Source organism: Narcine bancroftii, chromosome 2 (genome assembly GCF_036971445.1).
Source record: "Narcine bancroftii isolate sNarBan1 chromosome 2, sNarBan1.hap1, whole genome shotgun sequence".
In the NCBI taxonomy this organism is placed as follows: Eukaryota; Metazoa; Chordata; class Chondrichthyes; order Torpediniformes; family Narcinidae; genus Narcine; species Narcine bancroftii.
The window spans coordinates 94,346,719-94,372,300 of record NC_091470.1 but is presented as its reverse complement, the minus strand read 5'-3'; the positions used below and the strand labels follow the sequence as shown (position 1 = coordinate 94,372,300).

Sequence of the window (25,582 nt, the reverse complement as noted above, 5' to 3'; positions counted from 1 at the left end):
TGAGGTCCATGATCGTCTCCTTGGTTTTGCTGACATTGAGTGTAAGGTTATTGTGACACCTTTCGGCCAGGTGATCCATCTCCCTCCTGTATGCTTCCTCATTGCCGTCTGTGATTCTTCTGACTACTGTGATGTCATCGGCAGACTCATTCATTGTGACTGAGGACAAAAATCTGTGCCCTTGATGACGAGCTACCACATGGCATCCTGCTCGAGAAGGGAACGTGTCAAACTGGATCCAAATTAAATCTGGGATAGAAGGTAAAGAATGAAGGTAAACAAGATATTTAATGACCGAAGAGCTATTTGCAGCCATGCTCCTCACGGTTCTTGTGGTAGATTTTAAATGTAGTTGCACGAAAACCTTGCTAACAATACTAAAGTCAGCAGAGAGATTGACATTGGGGAAGAGAGTTATAGACTGCAGAAGATCGGCCAATAACAAAGTAAAGTCAGTAAAATCCCCATTATCCAGAATTCAAGCAACTGACAAAATCGCAGAAAATATATAAGTAAAATGTTAAAATTTGTGGACCTAGTGGTCAGTGCACCAATCCACGCAACACACTATCTCAAGCAAGCGGCAAATTCACTTATCTGACATCTTCCAATCCCGATAGGTGCTGGATACTGGGGCTTTCACTGTACAATTCAATCTCAATGATAGCGATTTCGTGAGAGTAGACAAGGACTCTATGTCCACAGATCCGTGCTGCTCAATTACTCCCAAATGACCTACAGCCCCCAGTATGTTTCGAATGGTGGGAGGAAACTGGAGCCCCTGGGAAAAGCCCAGACAGACACAGGGAGAAAAAACTATAGCAGCTCCTTACAGACAGTGTGGGATTCGAACCCAAGGTCCCGATCGCTGGCGCTGTCAGAGTGTTGCCCTAATTGCTACTCGAACCGTGGCACCCAGCTATGCTAATTGTGCCATCCATTGAGGATGATGTTGGAGCTGGAGAATAGATTGGCTAGATGAAAGAAAGAAAATTGAGTGGATATTTAATGGATATGCACCATCTAAGATTGATGTACAGGAAAGACTTATTTCATAAGGCAGAGAATTTCATAACGAAGGAAATTCACTGATAAAATTCTAAAATGGTTTGACTGACTAGATGTAGTATTGATTTAATCAATGGTGGAACTGTCCCCATAGAAATTGTTAATTTGAACATCAGTTAAGATTGGAATCAGAAACTATCGATAGTTATTCAACAATAAAATGACAGAGGAAACTTTACACAAAACTTCAATTAACCAATGAGTAGTCATGAAAGTTAAACCTCAAACAACATTTGCTGCTGATCTCAATCCCACCCCCCTCCCCCCCCATCAGACTGTAATAAATACACATACAGTAAAATCCCTCATATCTGGCACCTATGGGGATTGGTATATGCCGGATAATTGTATTTTCTGGATGCTTGAGACTTAATCTTACAATGTCGAACTAATACACCTGCATTAAGAATAAACAGTTTAAAACACAAAAGACAAAAACACAAAGCTCTATTTCTACTAAACAAACTACATTTGCATGAATATATAAACCTTAAAGCACACATGTCAAACTCTGGCCCGCGCCAAATTTGGCCCGCGATATAATTATATTTGGCCTGCAAGATCATATCAAAAATGTATTAGAGGTGGCCCGCTGGCCGCCGCGCCAGTATAGCGCATGCACAGTAACCGCTGTGTCCCAGGGTGAGAGAGAGAGAGAAAAATCCTGGTCCTTGAAAAGTAGTGGTGGGTGGTTTTATAAACACGCTGTCGAGTCCGCCCGCCCACCCCCCCCCCCACCGCAGCGCGGCCTGGCCGGTGTCAGGGGAAGCCAAGGCAGCTTTCCAGAGCCCGGAACCCCAGTGGCACAGCGTTTCTTGGAGCTGCAGATGGAGTCGGGACGCCGGAGGGAAGATTGGGGTTCCCCACCGGGCGATGGGGGCGCTGGCCACCGGCCGCCCTGTGCCTTCCCACCAGACCAGCGGCGGGTGCCCGGAGTACACGTGGAGAGCGAGGCTGGTCGGGCAGGTAGGGTGGAACCCCCCGCCAATCTCGGGAGTGGCGTGGGCTGGATCGGGATTAGCCGCGCTCACCTGCTCCTCCACCGCTGACCGGGATCCCAGCGCGGTCCTGAGCGTGGAGACTGCCCTGGAAAGGTCCTGGGACACCGGCACGGAAAGAAGAGCAGGGTCCGTAGAACATTACAGTTCAGAAACAGGCCCTTTGGCCCTTTGACTCTACCTCGTGAAAACCCAACACTGGAGAAACTCAGCGGGTTAAACCGTATCCTTTATCCAGCAGAGAGGTACCTGACAATATTTGGCCCTTGATCCCCCTCATCAATGTATGAGCGAAAGTCTGTAGTTCTCGTAAAAACACCAGAAGGGAGAAACTCAGCAGGTCAAAGGGGGTCCGGGAGAAACTCAGCAGGTCAAAGGGGGGTCCGAGAGAAACTCAGCAGGTCAAGGGGTTGGGGTCTGGGAGAAACTCAGAAGGTCAAGGGGAGGAGGTCCGGGAGAAACTCAGCAGGTCAAGGGGGGTCCGGGAGAAACTCAGCAGGTCAAAGGGGGTCCGGGAGAAACTCAGCAGGTCAAAGGGGGATCTGGGAGAAACTCAGCAGGTCAAAGGGGGGTCCGAGAGAAACTCAGCAGGTCAAGTGGTAGGGGTCTGGGAGAAACTCAGAAGGTCAAGGGGAGTGGGTCCGGGAGAAACTCAGCAGGTCAAGGGGGGTCCGGGAGAAACTCAGCAGGTCAAGGGGGGTCCGGGAGAAACTCAGCAGGTCAAGGGGGTTCCGGGAGAAACTCAGCAGGTCAAGGGGGGTCCGGGAGAAACTCAGCAGATCAAGGGGGTCTGAGAGAAACTCAGCATGTCAAGGGGGGTCCGGGAGAAACTCAGCAGGTCAAGAGGGGTCCGGGAGAAACTCAGCAGGTCAAGGGGGTTCCGGGAGAAACTCAGCAGGTCAAGGGGAGTCCAGTCCGGCAGAAACTCAGGGGGGGCCTGACCTCGCCAGGTCCGTTGCCCACTACCCCTCCCTGCCGCAGGCCGACCCGCGACTCACGGTGACGGGGCCGCTGATCCGCCGAGATGCCGCCCTGCAGCGAGAGCCAATGCCCCCGCACTGTCGTTGTCCAACCCGATCGCCCGCAAACCTCGCCCTCCTGCACACAGGCCTGAGTAAGTATTATGAACTTTAATCTCAGGATAAAACGATCTTCCAATAGTTTCATGTCACAGTGATAAATATATTCCTGGTTAAAAATGGACCTGCACCTGGATACAAGCTCATTAGGCATAAAACTTGAAAAGTGTGTAAATCAAAGGATATCTGTACCAATGGAAAAAGGGCATGGCAAATAACCCTGCTAGAGTTCATGCCCACAATCAGTCACCCATTTGATTGTTTCAGGAATCATGTTATTCTCCCACATTCTCAATAGCCCTCAGATTTTACTATTCGACAGAACACTAGCAACATTTGACAAATCCTCTATAGAGAAATATTATTTATTGAATATTTTATTTCTCATTTGTTAATGCTTCTTAAAAGAGTTTATCCAAAACTATTATTAAACATTTATTTTAATAAGAAAAAGTTTAACATTACATATGTTGAAAGAAGAGAAAACATGCAGATGTTGTTGAAAATTTTCAATCAATATTTAGTTTGGCCCTCGTTAATTTTGGCCCTCCGTGAATTTGAGTTTGACACCCCTGCCTTAAAGCATTTAACTTTATTTTCAGTCATTCTTTGAGAACATTTAACCGTCGCTGCATCTGCAGGTTCCTCCCCCTCTACGGAGCCGCCCGAAAGACCAACAATAACATTATAGATAATTAACTCCCTCTTCCTCCTCCACCCCCCACCAAGTTTTCAGATAAAGCCTCTGACCGAGCAATTCTTACTAAACAGGGATAAAGGGACTCTTTAAGAGAGTCACCCCAACGGCAAGCGGCATCAACCAGCTCTTCATCCTGGACGACACCATTGCTGTTTCACACAACTTTATTCAAACAGCTGCTACGAGCAAGGCCTGACCAAGGCCTCTGCTGGCTGAATTTTTTATTTACACTTACAGCATAGTGACAGGCCATTATGGCCTGTGACCCCAGTGTGCCCAATTTACACCCAATTAACCTACACCCCCAGTGCATTTTGAATGGTAGGAAGAAACCGTAGCCCTCAGGGAAAACCCACTCAGACATAGGGAGAACGTACAAGTTCCTTACAGACAGCGTGGGATTTGAACCCCAGTCCCTATCACTCGTGCTGCAGAAGCACAGTGCTAACTGCCACACCAATTGTACTGCCTAATATGTGCTGGAAGCCTCACCAATGGTTTATGTGTTACTTCAAAGAACATTTATTTCCTCAATTTTAAACTTACATGTTTTTCCATATTATTTTATTGTTAGTTATTTTAATTTTAAAGTTTATTTTCCTTGTTTTTTTTTGACGGTTGTCTTGAGCCTGCCTGTTGCTTGATTTCCAGATAATGGAGATTGCACTGTATTTTAGTTTGGGGAAAATTGTTCAGTTGTGAGCATAAGAAACTGGAGCAGGAGTCAGCCCATCTAGCCCATTGAGCCTGCTCTATCATGGCTCGCCTGGACTCAAGCTCCCCCATTACCCTTAATTCCCCTTCTATGCAAAAATCTATATATTTATTGAAACAGCCTCTACTTCCTTCCTGAGCAGGTTCACCATTCTGAGAGCAGCAGTTCCTCCTAATCTTCATCTTGTTTACTCGCCCAAATCTTCAAAGATCAGATTTATTGTCAGACATCACATGCATCCCTGAGATTCTTTTTCCTGTGGGACAGGCAGAATTAGCACTTAATGGTCTTGCAAAAAGAAACTCAAGAAGAAGATAGCAAATAAAGGGGCGCACGATTAGTGCAACACTCTTACAGCGCCAGTGACCAGGGTTCAAATCTGTCATGGTCTGTAAGGAGTTTGTAAACTTTGAGTTTCCTCCAGATGCTTCAGTTTTCTCCCACCATTCAAAACATACCAGAGTTGTAGGTCAATTGGATGTAATTTCTGACACAGGCTCGTGGGCCAAATGTGCCCATTACTGTGCTATATGTCTAAATTTAAAATCTAAGGAAATGTAAACAAACTGTGCAATACTGAGGGGAAAAAAGTGTAAGAGACCTTAAATGAGTCCCTGTCTCATTTGTTGTGGAGGAGTCTGATGGTGGAGGGGGTAGCACATGTTCCTGAACCTGGTGGTATGAGTCTTGATGCTACGTCCCCTAGTTCTTGTCTCATCTGCTGGTGGGAACACATTTCCTGCCTTTATTTTATTTCTCCCTTTCCTGATTTTACATTTCTGTCAAAACCCCTCCCATTCTTCCAAATTCCAGCGAGTACAATCCCAGGCGATTCGATCTCTCCTCAGAGGCGAACCCCCTCATCGCTGAAATCAACCTGGTGAATCTCCTCTGCTCCGCCTCCAAAGCCAGTACATCCTTTCTAAAACAAGGAGACCAGAACTGCACACAGTACCTTAGATGCAGCCTCACCAGAACCTTGTACAGTTTACAACATAATCTTCCTGCTCTTCAATTCAATCCCTACAGCAATGAAGGCCAATGATCCATTTGCCTTCTTGGTTACCTTCTGCACTCACAAACCAACCTTTCACTATTCCTGCACAATCAGACCTCATCTCTGCACAACAGCACATTGCAATTGTTTACCATTTAAATTGTAATCAGGTATTCTATTTGATTTCAAAGTGGATGACCTCACGTTTACCAATATTGTAGTCCATTTGCCAGAGTCTTCCGTTCATGTCAACTATCTACATCCCTCAACAGTGTAGCCTCTGCATAATTTGTTTTTCTTGCTCCGTTTCGTGTCTTCAACATGGACACACTGCACTCCACGAAGCCAAGCCAAAGAAGAAGGAAGAATGTATAACATGATAGTTGTGGACCAAGCACACATCTTCTATCCACCTAAATATATTACCCCCAAATCCATGCATTCTTACTTTACTTTACACAGAAGCCTTTTATGTAGCACTTTATCGAATGTTTTCTCGAAGCAGCAACCACCTGTTCCCCTTTATCCATGGCATTCATTACATCCTGATCTCTGACTTTTCTACAAGATCTAGGAAGTGAATCAAAGTTTCATTTGACATGGTGAACTGCAAGGATGTGGTGGAAGGAGGGAATTGTTCCCGCATTCTTCTGTTCTATGTTTTATGTTCTATTCAAGAAAATAAAGTTCATGAAAACGAAAAATAATTTGAGATTCTGTCATTATTTGCATAATTATTGCGATGAGATGGGAGTTTAGATACACCTAAATTCTTACTTGCTACAATCACACGAGACAGACACAACTACATTAGGACAAATTAAATTACCACAAGATGGAATGTTTCATTAAATGAAATAATTTGTTAGATATGTAATGTTTAACTTTACTTTCCAATTGGTCAAATTTTTTACGCAGCCAACAAGTTGACAGCGCATTTGTCAGACAAGATAACTATTTATTTTTTGCTGTCATAGCTTTTTTTTAAGAATTATTTTTAGCTTCAAGATACCTCAAAACCTTAGAACATGCATGGAGCTGATTTGTTTCATTTCTGCTATCAATTCATGACAGCAGCTTTTTCCATGGTTAACGAAATGAGTTCAATGATACACTCAATATCACTTAATGGATCACAAAACATACTATCTTGAAAGAAACACAAAGGACTTCTTGAAAACCGAGAAATCTTCAGATCTAAAATAAAAACACAAGTTGATGGAAATACTCAGCAGATCAAGTTGAAGAGAAAGATACCTCTGTTACTCTTCGCAAAGTTGAGATCTAATCCGCGGACTATTTCCATGCTGACTACGTTGACGATATGGAAGAGAGGACAGCGTGTAGTGTATCTAAGTTTACTGATGATATTAAATTGAGTGGAAAAGCAAATTGTGCAGAGGATCTATAAAGCCTGCAGAGAGATATAGATAGGTTAAGTGAGTGGGCAAGGGTCTGGCAGATGGAGGACAATGTGGCTAAATGTGAGGTTATCCATTTTGAAAAAAAATGGAAGATCAGATTATTATTTAAGTGGAAAATGATTGCCGTATTCTATCATGCAGAAAGACTTGGGAGTCCTTGTGCATGAATCGCAAAAGGTTGGTTTGCAGGTGCTGCAGACTATGAAGAAGGCAAATGGAATGTTGGCCTTCGTTGCCAGAGGGATGGAATTTAGGAGCAGGGAGATTCTGCTGCAAGTGTACACGGTCCTGGTGGGATCGAATCTGGAGAACTGCATACAGTTCTGGTCTCCTTACTTGAGGAAGGATGTACTGGGTTTGGAGGCGGTGCAGAGGTGGGGGGAGTGGGTGTCACCAGATTGATTCCAGAGATGAGGGGGTTGGCCTATGAGGAGAGATTGAGTTGTTTGGGACTGCTTGGAATTTAGAAGAATAAGAGGGGATCTTATATAAAACTTTGAAAGGCATAGATAGGTAAGATGATACTCTCCATTGGTGGGGGAGCTAGAACTAGGGGACATAGCCTCAAGATTCAGGACATAGATAGAGGGTGGTGAATCTGTGGAATTTGCTGACCTCAGTGAATGTATTTAAGACAAGGGAAATTTGGGATCTAATTCTTAAGCTGGTTAATACTACATCCTTATGTGCTTGTCATTGTTTATTACAATTTAAAGTTGTACATAGGGCTCATATGTCTAAAGTGATCTTGTATCTATTCAGATGTAAATCCTTGCTGTGATAAATGTAAGGGAGAAGAAGTTTCTTTAATTCATATGTTTTGAACATGTCCTAGCCTTGAAAAATATTGGAGGGAGATTTTTCAAACTCTATCTTTAATTCTAAACATAAATTTAGAGCCTAATCCTCTGGTTGCTCTTTTTGGTCCAACTGGAGAAGATGATACTCTCCAACTCCAATTAAATGTCGTATTTTGTCTTTTGCATCTCTCCTGGCTAGACGAGTAGTATTGTTTAGATGGAAGGATGCTGCCCCACCTACTCACACTCAATGGCTGAGGGACATTATGTCCTGCTAAAATTTAGAAAAAGATATTTTATTCAATTATTAATTGGTTTCAAATGCTGTGGGGACCATTCTTGAATTACTCTCATAACCACTATTTTCAAATTTTCACGAATGAATGAAATACATATTTTCTTTAGTCATACATCTTGGGTCAGGGGATAGGGTTTAGAATCATGCTGTATGTGGAATTTTTTTGATGTATTTCGAATTATGTGTTTTATCATTTGGTGAGTTATCTAATTTTGTCATTTGTCATTAATATTATACATTCTATAAATGTTATGTATATGCATGTTTATTTATGAAAATCAATAAAAGATATTAAAAAGAAAAAAGACAAGCTTGGATAGATTTTTACATCGTAGGACACACATGTCAAACTCAGGCCCGCAGGCCAAATTTGGCCCGTGATATAATTATATTTGGCCCGCAAGATCATATCAAATATGTATTAGAGCTGGCCCGCTGACCGCCGCGCCAGTATAGAGCATGCATAACTAATACTACAAATCCCAGAATGCTTTGCAAATGCATTGGCGTCAGCCCGCTAATTGCCCCCACCTCCTCTCTTTACTCTCATTAGCATCTGTGACCTGTCGCCTAACTCACATGTAATAAACCCCTTACGAAAAATGGCCAAACCAAAGACAGAAAATAGGACCTTTCTGAACGAGTAGCAAAAGCTCCAGAAGGTGGAGGAGATGAAAAGAAGTCTGGTTTTACAGCAAACTATGTTCACCAAAGCAAAATCCCAAAGTGAGCCTGCTGTAAAGGTTAGTTTTATTGTGGCCGCAGAGATCGCCAAATCAGTCAGGCCCTTTACGGAGGGAGAGTTTGTTAAAAAGTGCCTGCTCAAAGTTTCCGATGTAATTTGCCCAGATAAAAAGCAAGCGTTTTTAAATGTGAGCCTGAGCAGAAACACCGTGGCTGCGCATGCTTGTGAGCTTGCTACTAATCTAGAAGAACAACTGAAGGAGAAGGGGAAAGATTTTATGGCATACTCACTTGCTGTAGACGAGAGCAGCGACACATCAGATACTGCCCAGCTATCAATATTCTTCCATGGAGTGGACACAAAACTTTCTGTTACAGAGGAACTTTTAGGATTAAAATCCATGCATGGCACAACCACAGGAAAAGAAATCTTCGAGGATGTGTCCAAATGTCTCAATGAAATGATGCTGCCTTGGGATAAACTTGTGGGACTAACGACAGATGGTGCGCCTGCGATGTGCGGTCAGAAAAGTGGACTGGTGGGCAGGATTCGGGAGAAGATGCAGGAGAATCATGCAGGTGAGCTTACAGTTTACCATTGCATAATCCACGAGGAAGCCTTGTGCGGCAAAGCCTTGAAAATGGAGCATATTATGAATACTGTAACTCAAGTAGTTAACTTCATAAGAGCCAAAGGTTTAAATCACCGCCAGTTCAAGTCCTTTCTGGAGGAGTTAGGGTCAGAATACGGAGACGTGCCCTATCACACAGAGGTGCGATGGCTTAGCCGAGGAAAAGTACTGAAGAGATGCTTTGAGCTGCGTGAAGAAATATGTCTGTTTATGGAGAGCAAAAGCAAAGACACAACAGAGCTCAGGGATAAAAAGTTTCAATGTGAGCTGGCATTCCTGTGTGACATCGTGAGCCATCTCGATGCGCTAAACCTGCAGCTGCAGGGACGAGGGCACGTCATTACAGACATGTACAGTGCAGTGAGGGCTTTTAGAACCAAGATGTGCTTGTGGGAGACTCAGATGCTCCAGGGAAACATGGCTCATTTTCTGTGCTGCCAAATTATGAAAGAACAGATCTCACCTGCCGTGTTGCCCAGTGCAGAGTTTGCTGAAAAACTAAGCGTACTTCGTGCGGAGTTTTTCCGACGATTTGCTGACTTTGAAGCCCAGAAATGCAGATTTGAACTACTCAGCAATCCGTTTGCAGTTGACGTGACAAGCGCTCCAACCAACCTCCAAATGGAGCTGATTGAAATGTAATGACACGCTCAAGTCAAAGTATGACTGTCGGTGCTGCGCAGTTCCCATAGTTCCTTCCCGACACACTGCCCCAACTCCGTGCACAAGCTGCTCAAATGCTGTCAATGTTTGGCAGCACGTATCTCTGCGAACAACTCTTCTCTTTGATGAAGATAAACAAAACACCACACAGGAGTCATCTTACTGACGAGCACCTTCATTCAGTCCTGAAGATTTCCTCAGATCAGAGTCTGACCCCAGAGTTTGATGAACTTGCATCTAAGGAGAGATGCCAAGTATCTGGTTTAGACCCAGGTGCATCAGAGTAAATCACAGTGTAGCAAGCTAAGCTTGGATTCATATTTTCTTTAGTTAACTTTGGACTGTTCATAGATGAAAGATTGGATTTTCATTGAAGCAAGTTGTTTTTTTTTGACTTGTTGGCTTGTGAAAAAAAATACATTTAAAAGGAGCTTAAAGGCTATAGAGAAATATTATTTATTGAATATTTTATTTCTCATTTGTTAATGCTTCTTCTGGAAAGAGTTTAACCAAAATTATTATTAAACATTTATTTTAATAAGAAAAAGTTTAAAATTACATATGTTGAAAGAAGAGAAAACATGCAGATGTTGTTGAAAATTTTCAATAAATATTTAGTTTGCCCCACGATTTAGTCCAAGTTTTTAATTTTGGCCCTCCGTGAATTTGAGTTTGACACCCCTGTCGTAGGAGCATTAAGGATATGAGGAAAAGGCAGGTAGGTGGAGATGAGCCGATCATCAGATCAGCCATGATCTCATTGAACGGTGGAGCAGGCTCGACAGGCCGGACGGCCGACTCCTGCTCTCATTTCTTATGTTCTTATATTCCAATATTTTCTTTATTATTCAAAAGGATTTATTCAATGACACACAGTCCTGTCTCCATTATGCTACAAAACCATTAATCATGGTTGAATGGAGAGATGAAAGGGCATATTTGGGACCAAAAATAATTCAAAATTAATTAAGTGTAAAACAAATTGTTAATGAGTACATACATCAATTCCTTAATTTATTCATGCATTTCCTGCTAATTTATTCAAAAATGTTTTGAATTGTTTGATTCATGTTAACCCAATTGATATGTATTCAATGCCATGTTAAATTATTGGCATGGACCCTAATTAACTCTCTCTGATAATGCCCATGTCGAGGTTATTGTTCACCACAGTACGTAACGATACGTTTGTCTTTCTGCCGAATGACTGGAATTTGTTTTACTTCTGAAATCAAATTTGACATTTGGAATCCAATTGAGAGGAGAAGCTGGTGAAGATTTAACTGTTCATACAGAGCACATGCTTTGTAACACTGGAGCTGATTAACTCCTCCTCATCAAAATGAACAAAGAGAATCTGGAGTAAAACAATGTTGTGGTGTTTGCGCATTACAAAGGGCATAGAACATTACAGGCCCTTCGGCCTGCGATGTTGTGCAGACCTACACAATGTGTTCCATGATGAATCTAACCCTTCTCTCCCTCACAGTCCATAAGTCTCCATTTTTCTCTCATGCTTGAAGCAAAACACGAAAATCTGCAGACACCATGGTTGAAGTAAAAACATGACGCTGGCGAAACTCAGCAAGTCAAACAATGTCCTTTATATAGCAAAAGATAAAGATACAGAACCAACTTTTTTTTATATACACAGAGAGTTGTGGGTACCTGAATGCCTTGCCAGGGATGGTTGTGGAGGCTGAAACATCAGGGGCATTTAAGAGACTCTTAGACAGGCATGTGGATGGAAGAAAAATAGAGGGTTACAGAGTAGGGAGGGTTTAGTATTTTTTTAAGGAACATATGGGTCAGCACAACATCGAAGACTGAAGGGCCTGTATGGTGCTGTAGTGTTCTATGTTTCGGGCTTTAGCCCTTCATCAAGGTATGAGCAAAATTTAAGCAGGCACCCATGCAAAATAATGGGGAGGGAGAGGGTCGGGGGAGGAGCACCATCCCACAGGCATAAGGTAATAGGTGGGTAAGGGAGGGAGGGCACAGCAGCAAACAGGGGGAGGGGGGATGTCTCTGTGAATGGAGAGGGAAGGGGGTGGAGAGCTAAGGGAAAGAAGATAAAGCCAATGGGAAGGGAGGGAGAACAGGGAGTGGGCTAGCAGAAACCAGAGAAGTCGATGTTAGTGCCATCCACTTGGAGAGTGTCCAGATGGAAAATTAAGTGTTACTCTTCCAATTTATGGGTGGTCTATAGAAAATTAAGGGTTGCTTAATTGTAAATTACTGTATCGGCCTCTACCACCACCTATGGCAATGCACTTCAGGTACCTCCACTCTCTGTTAAAAAAATAAACATGACCTTTGACATCTTCCTCAAACTTTTCTCCTTAAACAGATGCTTTCTGTACACCTCTTTGAAGTCGTCCCTCATGCCTGTGGCTCCAAAGTGAAAAGCCCTAGCTTGCTCGACCTTTCCTCATACAATGTGCTCCGTAATTCAGACAGCAGCCTGGTAAATATTCTCTGCACCTTCCTAGAGCTTTCAAATCCTTCCTATCATGATGCGACCAGAACTGAACACAATGTTTATAGAGCTGCAATATTATCTGGTATTTTGATAGGATGTTCATTAGCCATAGCACCTTCCTTCTTATTAAAAAGTCCTCCAGATATGGCAAAGGTGGTCGAGCATGCAAAGTTAATTTCAACCTCACTAGTCTGATAGTTCTTATTTACTATCAGAAATATCGAAACTAAAGGGCCAGAATGCGTATTGCAATCTTTTCCCTCATTGAGATCTGTGACTCCTACAATTCCACCTTCTAGAGGAGTATTGACCCTTGGAGACCAGGGTCATTGTTAGTCTATCGGAGGATCATTCCAGATACTGATCTTTGCCATGTCTCAATTGTTTGTTGCTTATTGCTGTGTTAGGGAGATGACTCAATCTTCATATCTATGAAGAGACCATCTACTTTTCCTGTCTGTTATGTAAAGAACAAGTAGGGTAGAGGGCGTCACGGTTAGCCTAGCGGTTAGCTCAATACTGTTACAGTGCCAGCGATCGGGGCCAGGATATGAATCCCACACTGTCTGTGAGGAGTTTTTACATTCTTCCTTTGTCTGCGTGGGTTTTCCCCAAGGGCTGCAGTTTTGCCCCACCATTCACAAACATACTGGGGTTGTAGGTGAATTGGGTGTAATTGGGATGCATGAGCTCATGGCTGATAGGGCCTGTAACCATATGTCTAATAAAAAGTTCAATGAGTCTGGACACAGATTAGCCTTTATTTGTCCGTAGGGTATCATTGCACTCACACAAGGTGCATGCAGTACAGCTGCAGTGGACACAACTAAACAGTTAATAACTCCAAACTGGGCTAAATATAGTATATAGAGAAAAATCCAACAACAGTACCTGCCAACTTCAACCAAGGTATGGCATGAAGATTTATTGGAAAGCCGAAACAGAGTAAAACGATGGTTCATTAGTGGGCACCACAAAAGCTACCCACCTCTCACTGGCACACACCTTGGAATCAACTCGCCAGTGTCGGCCCTGGTTCATGACCTGGAGTAGAGCTCAGATTCGATCTGCAGGGAAAAGAGAATCAACTGCTCCACATGTTGGGCTGTGTACCCCTTTGCTGGTCAGTGGGGCTGGCCCAGGTATGCTCAAAATAGGGCAGGTGATTAAAGGAGCCAGTGGCGACATGTGTGGTTTTATGAAAGGCCAATTACAATGTGAGTGGGTGGTCTTGACTTTGATTGACAGATGTAGCAGCTTCCAACCAGTTTCCTGTCAGAGAGGTCATATGACCCTCCACACTACACTATCAGAGCAGTCATGCTTCAGCAAAGAGCAGGCTTTTATGGACTATAATAATGTTCTAGTATATAGACAACCTCGTGCTAGGTGCACCTGGTTAGGGTTTGTCACATAAAACACAAATTGGTTTGCTCTTCGTCAGACTGTCCAGGACACTCTGAATACCTGGGAAGTCTCGCCCATCCTACCTTCCCATCAGTGCAACGTCAGTGGCAATGCTCACCTGTGCATTAATCTGCAAGGCTGATGATCACCCGAGCAGAGTTCAGAATTTGAATGACTGAATGGATGAATACGTTTTTTAAAGATTAAAGCATAATTTACTGCTGCCACACGCCTTGCTGCAGCTTCTCAATCACTGTATGTTGAACACACATTTAGTATAATTAGGACATCATGAAGGTGTGAAAAAGAAGAGGAAATGGAATAGAGTCAAGATTATTTTATTAAATTTAAAGTTTAAAATTTAAATTTAAATTTAAACACACAGCATGGCAACAGGCCATTTTGGTCCATGAGCCCATGCCACCTAATTACACATTACAACCTACAGCCCCTGGTACATTTTGAATGGTGGGAGGAAACCCATGCAGACATGGGGAAAATGTATAAACTCCTTACAGACAGCACCAGGTTTGAACCCCGATCCCAGTCGCTGGTGCTGTAACAGCGTTACGCCAGCTGCTACCCCAACCTTGACACTATTTATTGTAATAAAACAGAAAATGTGATATTACACAAAATTTCATTTACCCCAAGGCAGGCAAAATTCACTCTGAGCAAGAATTGGCCAGCGCCCCTTACAGTCAGAGAAAGAGAAGCAAAAGAGAGTGCCCCACAGGGTTACTGAATGTCTGTGGATTTGCCTCCAGCTCTCCCACAGCCTCCGCAACCACACAGGCTTCAGTCTGACCCATTAGCAACCCGAGCTCCAGATGCAATCCTCCAACACGATCAGGAAGCCCGCGGCACACTCTCACCTTTTGGTTCTGATACCTGGTGCCCCCTTCAGCCAGTCTCTACCAGCCTGGTCTGAGTTCTTTGTCCACAGTCGGCAGCAACCCGTGGCCTGTGGGTCTACAGCCTAGAGCCCCTCACTGGTCTGTCACTGTTCCATAGGGATGTCCACTCTGATTCTCCTTAAAAGGGTGAATGGTCTCTGTTGTAAGGGTTCATGTGGATCCCATAAGTTAAGAACCAGACCAAGGTCAAGGTACAAAGCACAAGTTTATATTGGGGATGCAAATGGGGTAATAGAGTCGAAATGCTAAACAAACCTATCTACACACACACACACACACACACACACACACACACACACACACACACACACACACACACACACACACACACATACAATGCGCACGGGGTAAATATACATTTTGGATAATGAGGGAAAAACTGAAAGAAAAAGAAATTATTTAAGTACATGCAATCAACAGTCAGAATCAAGGTGATACTACGTGCCCCCACCCCTTGACCGGTTCTAGCTACCCAACCTCGGGACTCAACCTAACCCAGTGTGAAAGGCAATACTTACGTGGCACGAGAAGTCAAAAGAGGCAGAACAAAGGGGCACATGGTCCTTTATTGTTCTGCAGCTGGTATTCGGGGGGCCAATCACTTGGGGTAGTCTGGGACCCATTGGTTGCTGTGGCCAATGGCTCGAAGCCAAGTGATTCACCTGAGCCAGTTGGGTGAAGGTCAGGGCTGAGTCTGGGTAGGCTGTCTGGACTCCAGCAACTGGTGATTTACGTGGGCCAATCGCAAGGGTCACCTTGATGGCTTGGGGTCAGTCTTGACCTTGATTGACATGAATAGAAGCGCAGCAATGCCACCCTGTGGTGGTTGCAGCCTCTCCATTACAGTCTCCCAGTATCCGAAATAATAAATGATGAATATTTACTGTTAGATGGACAACAGTGCAGAAAGTAATTCGAGTCAATTGTACAAATGCATCTTCAGTGATTTTTCGGAGTTTAATAGTTCATGTGATATGGGGATATTCAAGAACCTGGTAGTGTTGGAAAGAAATTATTCTTGACCTTAGAAATGCTGAACATCAGGTTTGTGTATCTTCTGAATGAAAATAGTTTTAAGAAGAGAACAGTATAAAGGTGTTTTGCACCTTACGTAGCTGTCTTTGATGGATGAAAAGTCAATGCCGATGGTAGACTGGGCTTCGTTTGTCTCTTTCTGCAGCTTACTATGTTCCTGGGCACTCAAGTTTCCAAATCTCTAAAGCAACCAGTTAATATATTTTCCATTGAATTTAAGGGAAATATTGATAGGTTCTTGATTAGCCAGGGCAACTGCGAAGGCACATCGATGTCTTGATTTTCTAAAAGTCTGTGGAGACTTGTCGTATAATCTAATGAACTTCCATTCATGTAAGACATAGGAGCAGAAATAGGCTCTTCAGTCCATCAAGTCTGTCCTGCCATTCAATAATGAGCTCATCCATGGCCTTGGGAGAGCTCCTCTGATATGTAGATGCTGAAGAAGTTCAAGATATTAACTCATTCCACTGCTGTCCCTCCAATAAAAACAGGTGAGGGGTTCCCTCCACTTCCCTTTCCTAAATTCCACAGAAGGGTGACTTTGAGAGCAAGATTGTTGATCTGGCACCACTCATTGTTCTTAATCTCCATACAATATTTTGACTCATCATTTCCTGTTATGGGTACACCCCACTTTATAAATACAGGTATACCCTGTTTTATGAATATTCATTTTACAAATATTTGCTTTTACAAAGAAACCTGTGTTTGCTTTTCCAAAAGGATTTGAAGTTTTCACTTTTACGAAAATAACCTCCAAAAGTAGTGAATGGGTCTTGCTTTATGCCATTTTGGCCTACGAAAGGTTTTCTAGGAATGCTCTAGTTTCGTAAAGCGGGGCATACCTGTACTCGCTTCATGAAAATTCACTTTTACGAAGAAACCTGTGTTCGCTTTTACGAAAGGATTTGAATGGGTTTTCACTTTTACGAAAATAGCCTTCAATTGTAGTAAATGTGTCTTCTCTTTACACCATTTTGGCTTACAAAAGGTTTTCTATGAACACTCTACTTTTGTAAAGGTGGGTACACTTGTATTCAGACAAAAAAAAAGATGTCATCACCGCATTGGTAACTGGTTTTGGAGCTGAACTTAACTACACAATCGTGAGTGCAGAAAGGAGATGAAGTTAGTGAGTGGGGTGAAGTCCAGGCTCATCAGCAATTGGGGATAAAAAAAGGTCATGTGCCGGGAGAGGTCATGTCCAGGGAGAGGAAGACTGTTGGGGACAGGTAAAAGGATTACAATGGACAAAAAAGACTTTGCTTCTTGAACTCTGGGTGTATTTTATGGATTTTGGGCTGCTGATCACAAAAATCACCTAAACATTTTCCTGTCACGTACCTTTTTTTAGATATGACTTATTTTTTATACTTCCCGTCAAATTTCAAGTCTACTTCAAGTATACAAAACTATGAAGTGCAACATATCATTGAAAATTCATTTTCTGCTTTCGGACTTGGACATCTTCCCTGCTGATCGTGGTGTAGTCAGTGATCAACACGGTGAAAGGTTTCACTAGGACATTGTAGCCATGGAAAAGTGGTATCAGGGCAACTGGAATCCACCAATGCTGGCCCACTATTGTTGAACACTGACATGAGTATCCCACCCACGGCCAGGCATCGGTACTGTCCGACGTGCTGTAGTTTGCTCTACTCCACCCATGGCCAGGTGTCGGTCCCTTCCTACTTGCTGTAATTTGGTCTACCCCAGGCGTCGGTCCCGTCCCATGTGCTGTAGTTTGCTGTACCCCACCCACGACCAGCCGTCGGTCCCATCCAACGTGTCATAGTTTGCTCTACTCCACCCACGGCCAGGCATTGGTACCGTGCGATGTGCTGTAGTTTGTTCCACTCCACCCATGGCCAGGTGCCGGTCCCATCCAACTTGCTGCAATTTGGTCTACCCCAGGCATCTACCCCACCCATGACCAGCCGTCGGACCGATCTGACGTGTTGTAGTTTGATCTATCCCACCCACGACCAGGTGTTGGTCCTGTCAACATGTTGTAGTTTGCTCTACCCCACCCAGGGCCAGGCGTCAGTCCCGTCAATGTGTTGTAGTTTTCTCGGCCCCACCCAGAGCCAGGTGTTGGTCCCATCCCACGAGTTGTGGTTTGCTCTGCCCCACCCACGACCAGCCGTCGGTCCCGTCCGACGTGTTGTAGTTTGCTCTACCCCACCCATGGCCAGGCATCGGTACCGTTCAACGTGCTGTAGTTTGCTCTACTCCACCCATGGCCTGGCGTCAATCCCTTCCTACTTGCTGTAATTTGGTCCTTCCCAGGCATCGATCCCATCCGATGTGCTGTAATTTGCTCTACCCCATCCACGGCCAGCCGTCTGTCCCGTCTGACGTGTTGTAGTTTGCTCTACCCCACCCAGGGCCAGGCGTCGGTCCCATCGACGTGTTGTAGTTTGCTCTGCTCCACCCAGGGCCTGACGTTGGCCCCATCCCACATGTTGTGGTTTGCTCTGCCTCACCCACGGCCAGCCGTCAGTCCCGTCAATGTGTTGTAGTTTGCTCTGTGCCACCCACAGCCAGCCGTTGGTCACGTCTGACGTGCTGTGGTTTGCTCTACCCCACCCACCACCCGGCGTCGGTCACATCTGACATTCTGTAGTTTGGTCTACCCCATCCATTGCCAGCCGGTGGTCTCGCCCCATGTGTTCTAGTTTGCTCTACCCCACACACGGCCAACTGTTGGTCCTGTCCGACGTGTTGTAGTTTGTTCTACCCATCCACGGCCAGTCACCAGTCCCATCGACTTGTTGTTGTTTGCTCTACCCTTCCCATGGCCAGGCGTCAGTCCTCTCCATCATGTTTTAGTGTGCTCTACCCCACCCACAGCCAGCCATTGTTTCTGTCCGGCGTGTTGTATGTAGTTTGCTCTACCCCACCTACAGCTGCCCTCTGTCCTATCTGAGATGGTTGTAATTTGCTCTACCCCACACATGGCTAGCCGTCAGTCCCGTCTATGGTGGTCATATTTTGCTGGGCACCAACTACAGCCAGGCATTGGTGAGGTTCATGGAATGGGTATACTGGAAGTATTCTTTCAGCAAATAAAGTTGAGATTGTGGCAGTACGCCATTAGCCAGGCGAACTGGTCCCGCTTGGCACAAACGCGGCGGGGCAGTCGGCCAAAATGGCACCATCGGGGGTTTCCTCCCAATCTCGGCACCGGGCTCAGAAGCCCGTGCTTGGTGACCCATGTGACTCCCCGGTGACATCATGTCCCCCAGCGCGGTTCTCAGCCAGGTCCTGGCTAGGAGTATAAGACCAGTCAGGTAGCCTGCAATAAATCAGTTTTTGTTCACTGAACTCAACCCGTCTGGTTCAGTTAGCAGTGTAGCCGCTGCTACAATTGGTGGCCCCGACAGGTTCAAACGTCTTTGAACCCGACATGAATGACCCTTCGATCAACACTATAGCTGTCAAGCTTCCTGATTTCTGGGTTCAGGACTTGGTTCAGCCACGCAGAGGCTCAGTTAGATTTCATCGGATTCAACCAAGTTTTACCATGTGGTCGCCGCCCTGGACCAGGCCACTGCCAAACGAGTGCAGCACCTGGTTCAGCACTCACCCGTGGAAGATAAGTACGGGACCATCAAGCCTCTTGGCCTCTCCAGGCACCAGCGTGCTGCTCAGATGCTGCGCCTTGACGCCTTGGGGGACAGAACCCCAATTGAGTTGATGGATGAGATGCTCACGCTCATGGGCGATCACACCAACTGCCCACTCTTTGAGTGCATCTTCCTCGACCATCTGCCTGAAGACATCTGGCCATTACTGTCCCAGGAGAGCTTTGTCGACCCTAAGAAGGTCGCTCAAAAGGCTCAGGAGCTATGGCTCGAATGATTCCCAGAGGGCTCAGCAGTCCAGCAGGTTACGAGTCATGGGCATGACCATGCCTAGCCTTCCTCTAGCGCTGTGGTGGAACACCCGGCCCCTGCAGGGGTCTTAAAGAGGATAGCCAGAAGCAAGCCATCCATTTCAGGCCTCTGCTTCTTCCATCAGTGCTGGGGAGTGTTAGGTCTGCTTTGTTCATGAATGAGTGAGTCAAACACCAGACTGAGTCGAAATCAAGGTTCTTTGTTCTTTATTACCGGATTGTAACACTTGCAACTAACAGTGTTAGTTGGAGAAGGCGCATTCTGCCGTTATCAGCAAGTGGTGTTTTTTTTATACCTCAGGATACGTACTTAGTAAATTATCATACCATTACATTGTCCAATGAATAAACTGTTGCTATCCTTCTCTGTTAGTCTGCTGCACATCATTCTTGTTAGTGCAAAGCTTATCTTGAGTGTACAAGGTCACATCTGCATTCTGTTACTCCTTAGTACTGGGTGACTCCTTCTCCGGTCCCATCTCATGATGTTTTTACCTTAGAGGAGCCAAGGCTCGGAAGTTCGTCAGCCCTGCTCGTTCCAGGGAAACAAGCAGGCCAGCTGCTGTTAATGGATGCGGCGGCTGGCCCAAGAACACAGCCTTCTCTACCTGTGGGATTCAGTCACCGGCCGACGCTTCCTCATCGACACCGGGGCCCAGATCAGCGTCATCCCGGCCACAGCCATTGAGTCCTGGAACCGGCCTCGAGGACCTCCCCACTGTGCAGCCAATTTGACGGAGATTTGAACATATGGAGATAAGACAGTCCACTTCCAGATTGGCCAGTGGAAGTTCTTATGGAAGTTCACCGTTTCGTCCCTTCCAACCGCCATCCTGGGTGTCAACTTGCTCCTCACCCACGGACTCCTGGTCGTCATTCGAGGTAGGCGACTGGTAGATGCCTGAACCTTCCAATCCGTTCACCTCAATGCTTCCCGCACAGAGCAGCCACAGATGAAAACGGTCAGCACACCCAAGGACGAGTTTCAGCATATCCTGGACGAGTTCCCATCCCTCCTCAAGCCGCATTTCTGCGCCACCTCACCACACCATGGGGTGTTTCATTACATCCCCACCCAAGGCCCGCCGGTCCATGCCAAGACATCCGTCTCCCGCTGGACAAGCTCCAGATAGCGAAGGAAGTGTTCTTGCATCTGCAGGAGCTGGAGATCATTCAATGCTCCGACTGTCCTTGGGCCTCACCACTCCACCTGGTCCCAAAAGCCTCTGGTGGCTGGCGCCCCTGCGGAGATTATCGACGGTTTAACGATGCAGCAGTACCTGACCGTTACCCGATCCCTCACATCCAGGACTTTACGGCCAACCTGCATGGTGCGAGGGATTTCTCCAAGGTCGACCTGGTGCGTGGGTATCACCAAATTCCGGTGCACCCTGAGGACATACCCAAGATGGCCATCATCACCCACCTTCGGCTTGCATGCCATTCGGGCTCAAGAATGCCGCCCAGATCTTCCAGCGCCTCATGGACACAGAGGGCAGGGATTTGAATTTCGTATTCATTTACCTGGATGACATCGTTATCGCCAGCAGAGATTGGGCACAACACAAGTCTCACCTGCGCACCCTCTTCTCCCAACTGGCCGACTTCGGCCTAATAATCAATCCGGCCAAGTGCCAGTTTGGGAAAGAGTCCATGTAGTTCCTGGGCCATACCATTATGGCCAAAGGAGCTACACTGGCCACTATGAAGATTGCTGCAGTCAGGGAGTTCCCATCCCCAGACAACCTCAAGGGACTACAGGAGTTCGCAGGTATGATCAATTTCTATAACCACTTCATTCCAGGTGCTGTGCGCATCATGCAGCCGCTCTTCGCCCTCATCGTGGCCAAAGACAAGACACTCACCTGGACTCCAGAGGCCGGCAGGGCATTCAAAGCCACGAAAGAGGCCCTCATGAAGGCTACCCTGCTCGTCCACCCATGCACCAGCCTGCATATGGTGCTCTCCATCAATGCCTCTGCCACAACCATCGGTGTCGTCCTGGAGCAGCAGGTGAACGGACAGTGGAAACCATTGGCATTCTTCACCCGCCAGAGTGCAAGTAAAGAGCTTTCGATTGTGAGTTGCTGGGCTTGTACCTGGCGGTGTGTCATTTCCACTATTTCTTGGAGGGGTGGCCTTGCACCATTTTTACTGACCACAAACCCCTCTCTCAGGTGCTCGCTATGGCAAGAGATCCCTGGTCAGCCTGCCAACAGCGTCACCTCGCTTTCGTGTCGGAGTTCACCACCGACATTCAGCACAAGGTGGGGAAAGACAATGTGGTCACCGACGCACTCTCACAACCAGCCATTTGTGCGCGACACCCAGCCTCGACTTCGACCAGCTAACCTGGGACCAGAAGTCCGATGAGGAGACGTGGACCTTCAGGACTGCTGTCATGGGCCTACGGTTCCAGGACCTCCCGACTCCTCACGGTGAGGGCACCATCCTTTATGATGTCTCCAAGGGCACCCTGCATCCAGTGGTACCCCAGCAGTGGTGCAGGCAAGTCTTCCATCATATCCATGACCTTTCCCACCCTTCCATCAGGTCCACAGTTTCGTCTGGCATGGGCTTTGGAAGCAAATTGCAGACTGGGCCAGATCTTGCACCCATTGCCAGCTTTCCAAGGTACACAGGCACACCAGAGCACCCACACAAGATTTCGAACACGTCCGGGAACGGTTCAGCCACATACATGTGGACATCGTTGGACCCTTACCCGTTTCCTGAGGTAACCATTACCTTTTCCAGTAGTAGACCGCACCACTTGTTGGCCCGAGGCGATCCCGATGCCAGATGCATCCACGGACTCCTGCTCCCGAGCACTTTTGAATGGTTGGATTGCCCGTTTCGGCATCCCGAACCACCTCACCAGTGATCGGGGCACCCAGTTTACCTCTGCACTCTGGGCACAGCTCTCTAACAGGCTGGGGATCGAGCTACATCACACCACAGCCTATCACCCACAGGCCAATGGGCTAGTCAAGAGATTGCACTGCCACCTTAAGTTGGCACCGATGGCCCACCTCACTGGCCCCGACTGGGTGGATGATCTGCTTTGGGTGCTCCTGGGCATCCGCTCGACATCCCAAGAAAACCTACAGGTATCATCAGCTGAGCTGGTCTAAGGTGCATCGCTAGCCCTACCCGGTGAGTTCGTCAGCGCACCTCACAACCCCCAGCAGTCACCGCATGGTCTACTTCCCCGCCTCCGGGCCCATTTAGACTCCTTCACACCCCACCACCGTCCAGACACAGCACACAGGTCTCTTACGTCCCCAGCGAGCTGTATTGCACAGAGTACATTTTTGTCAGGCAGGGCCCGTCCACTGCACCTCTACAAAGACCATATGAAGGGCTGTACAAAGTCATCTAGCGTTCAGGATCCACTTTCACACTGGACATCGGTGGTAAGAGGGAACTGTTTACAGTGGACAGGTTAAAGTCAGCCCACCTCGACTCCACCGAGCCAGTAGTTGTGGCCCAACCCAAGAAGCGAGGCCACCCGGCAAAAAAGTACATTGGCGCTGGTTCTGGAGTGGGGGGGTGGGCTGTGTGGCGGTACACCATTGCAGGTGAGCCGGCCCCACTTGTCACGCATGTGGCCGGGTAGCCGGCCCAAATGGCGCCATCGGGGGTTTCCTCCCGACCTCAGCACTGGGCTCAGAAGCCTGCACTTGGCGACCCACGTGACGCCCTGTTGACGTCGGAGCCCCCCAGCGCAGTTCTCAGCCAGGTCCGGGCTGGGAATATAAGACCAGCCAGGCAGCCTGAAATAAATCAGTTTTGCTCACTGAACACAACCCGTCTGGTTATGCGATCCTTCAGTTAACAGTGTTAAAGCCACTACAAGATGATATTTTCCAGTTTATCTGGATGTTGTCTGGAAATCTTTTAATTTAAAATATTAAATGTATAAAAATTGATGGAATAATTTAATATAATTTACTAAATAATGCTCTAACCAAACAAGAGGAATAGAAAGCTATTGGTGTATATAAAATGCAGTGCAATTCATCCAACTTTATATTTAAGTGTACAAACCCTAATGAAAGGTTGGTTATTCCCTGAGGCATTTTGCTCAATGCTGGTCAGTTATAATAAATCAATAGATGGTTCAGAGAAGAGTGAGCAAAATTAAAATTGTTTTGATGTGAAGTTGTTTGATTCTGTCGAAGCAGAGCTCCCTGCAGCAAACATATAGTTCACCATGCCGATCTTCAATTGGTTCTAATGAGAAAATAATCAGCCAGCATTGAATTCTGAGGCAGCTTCTGGCCACAGTGTAAGTGACTGGAGCAAGGGTGATTTCCATGCCATTACAAGTGTAGTACATTGTATGTCTGCATTGAAAGGATTCTATCCTAGATATTGGAAACTGACTCAACCCCATATAAGACACTGTAGGTGAAGTAAAAACACAATGCTGGAGAAATGCAGTAGGTCAAACAGGGTCCTTTATTTAGCAAAGGTAAAAATACAGAACTGACGTTTTAGCCTTGAGCTCTTTATCAAGGTATGGAAAAATGTCGGCAGGCATCGGAATAAAAGGGTTGGGGGCAAGGGGTGGTCGCAATGGCAGGAGGGGATAGGTGGTGAAGGGAGGGAGGGGACAGCAGTGATGAAGGGGAGGAGGGATGGCTGGGTGAAGGGAAGGGGGGAGGGGGAAGAGGAGAGCAGGTGAGGAGACACTGGAAAAGTAGTTTTTAATGCCATCTGGCTAGAGAGTTCCCAGACGGAAAATCATGTGTATTATGAGTTCCTGTTTCATTTAGTGTGACTGTCACTTTAAGGGTCAGTACCGGCTGCATCCATTCAGTTGTGGAGAGACTGAATGGCATCATCAAGTACAGACAATACCCAAAGCTGATATTCTGGAGGAAGAGTACCTAAGTAAAGGTCTGGTTCACCCTTCAATTCGCCTGTCGTCACAATCGCTCCACAGCAGATGCAATATCTCTGGCTCTCCACTCAGCTCTGGATCACCTTGAAAACCGCAATTCATACACAAGGCTACTCTTCATCAACTACAGCTTGGCTTTCAATACCATTATTCCCTCAGTCCTGGTCAAGAAGCTACAAATTCTAGGCCTCTGTACCTAACTCTGCAAATGGATCCTTGACTTTCTCATTGGAAACCACAATCAGTACTAATTGGAAACATTTCCTCCTCACTGATTATCAACACAGACACACCCCAAGGATGCATGCTTAGTCCACTACTCTACTCATTATACATCCACAACTCTGTGGCCAGGCACAATTCCAACACCATCTACAAGTTTGCTGATGACACCACAGTTGTCGGCAGAATCACAGACGACAATGAGGAAGTGTACGGGAGGGAGATGGATCAGCTCATTGAATGGTGTCACAACAGCATTGTGCTCAACGTCAGCAAAACCAAAGAGATGATTGTGGACTTCAGGAGGAGGTCAGTGGAACATGACCCAGTCCTCATCGAGGGCTCAGTAGTGGAGAGGGTCAAGAACTTTCAAATTCCTGGGTGTCAACATCTCCGAGGATCTGTCATGGAGTCTCCACATTGATGCAATCACAAAGAAGGCTCGGCAGTGGCTATACTTTGTCAGGAGATTCAGTATGTCACTGAAGACTCTTCTATACTTCTACAGGTGTACTGTGGAGAGGATTCTGTCTGGCATCACTGACTGGTATAGAGGCGCCAACTCTCAGGACAAGAATAAACTCCAGAAGGTTGTTAACTCGGCCTGCGACATCACAGGTATCAGACTTCACTCCATTGTAGACATCAACA

The 25,582-nt window shown here is 46.0% G+C and overlaps 1 long non-coding RNA gene across 2 annotated transcripts in view; it reads right to left on the bottom strand.

The window, feature by feature from the left end:
- Positions 1-4,733: 4,733 nt before the first annotated feature.
- Positions 4,734-25,582, bottom strand: part of LOC138753907 (uncharacterized) — a 105,167-nt gene continuing 84,318 nt past the window's right edge. For both annotated transcript variants that reach the window (XR_011351505.1, XR_011351506.1), the window contains exon 5: positions 4,734-4,816. This is a non-coding gene — a long non-coding RNA (uncharacterized lncRNA). The remainder of the gene's footprint in view (positions 4,817-25,582) is intronic.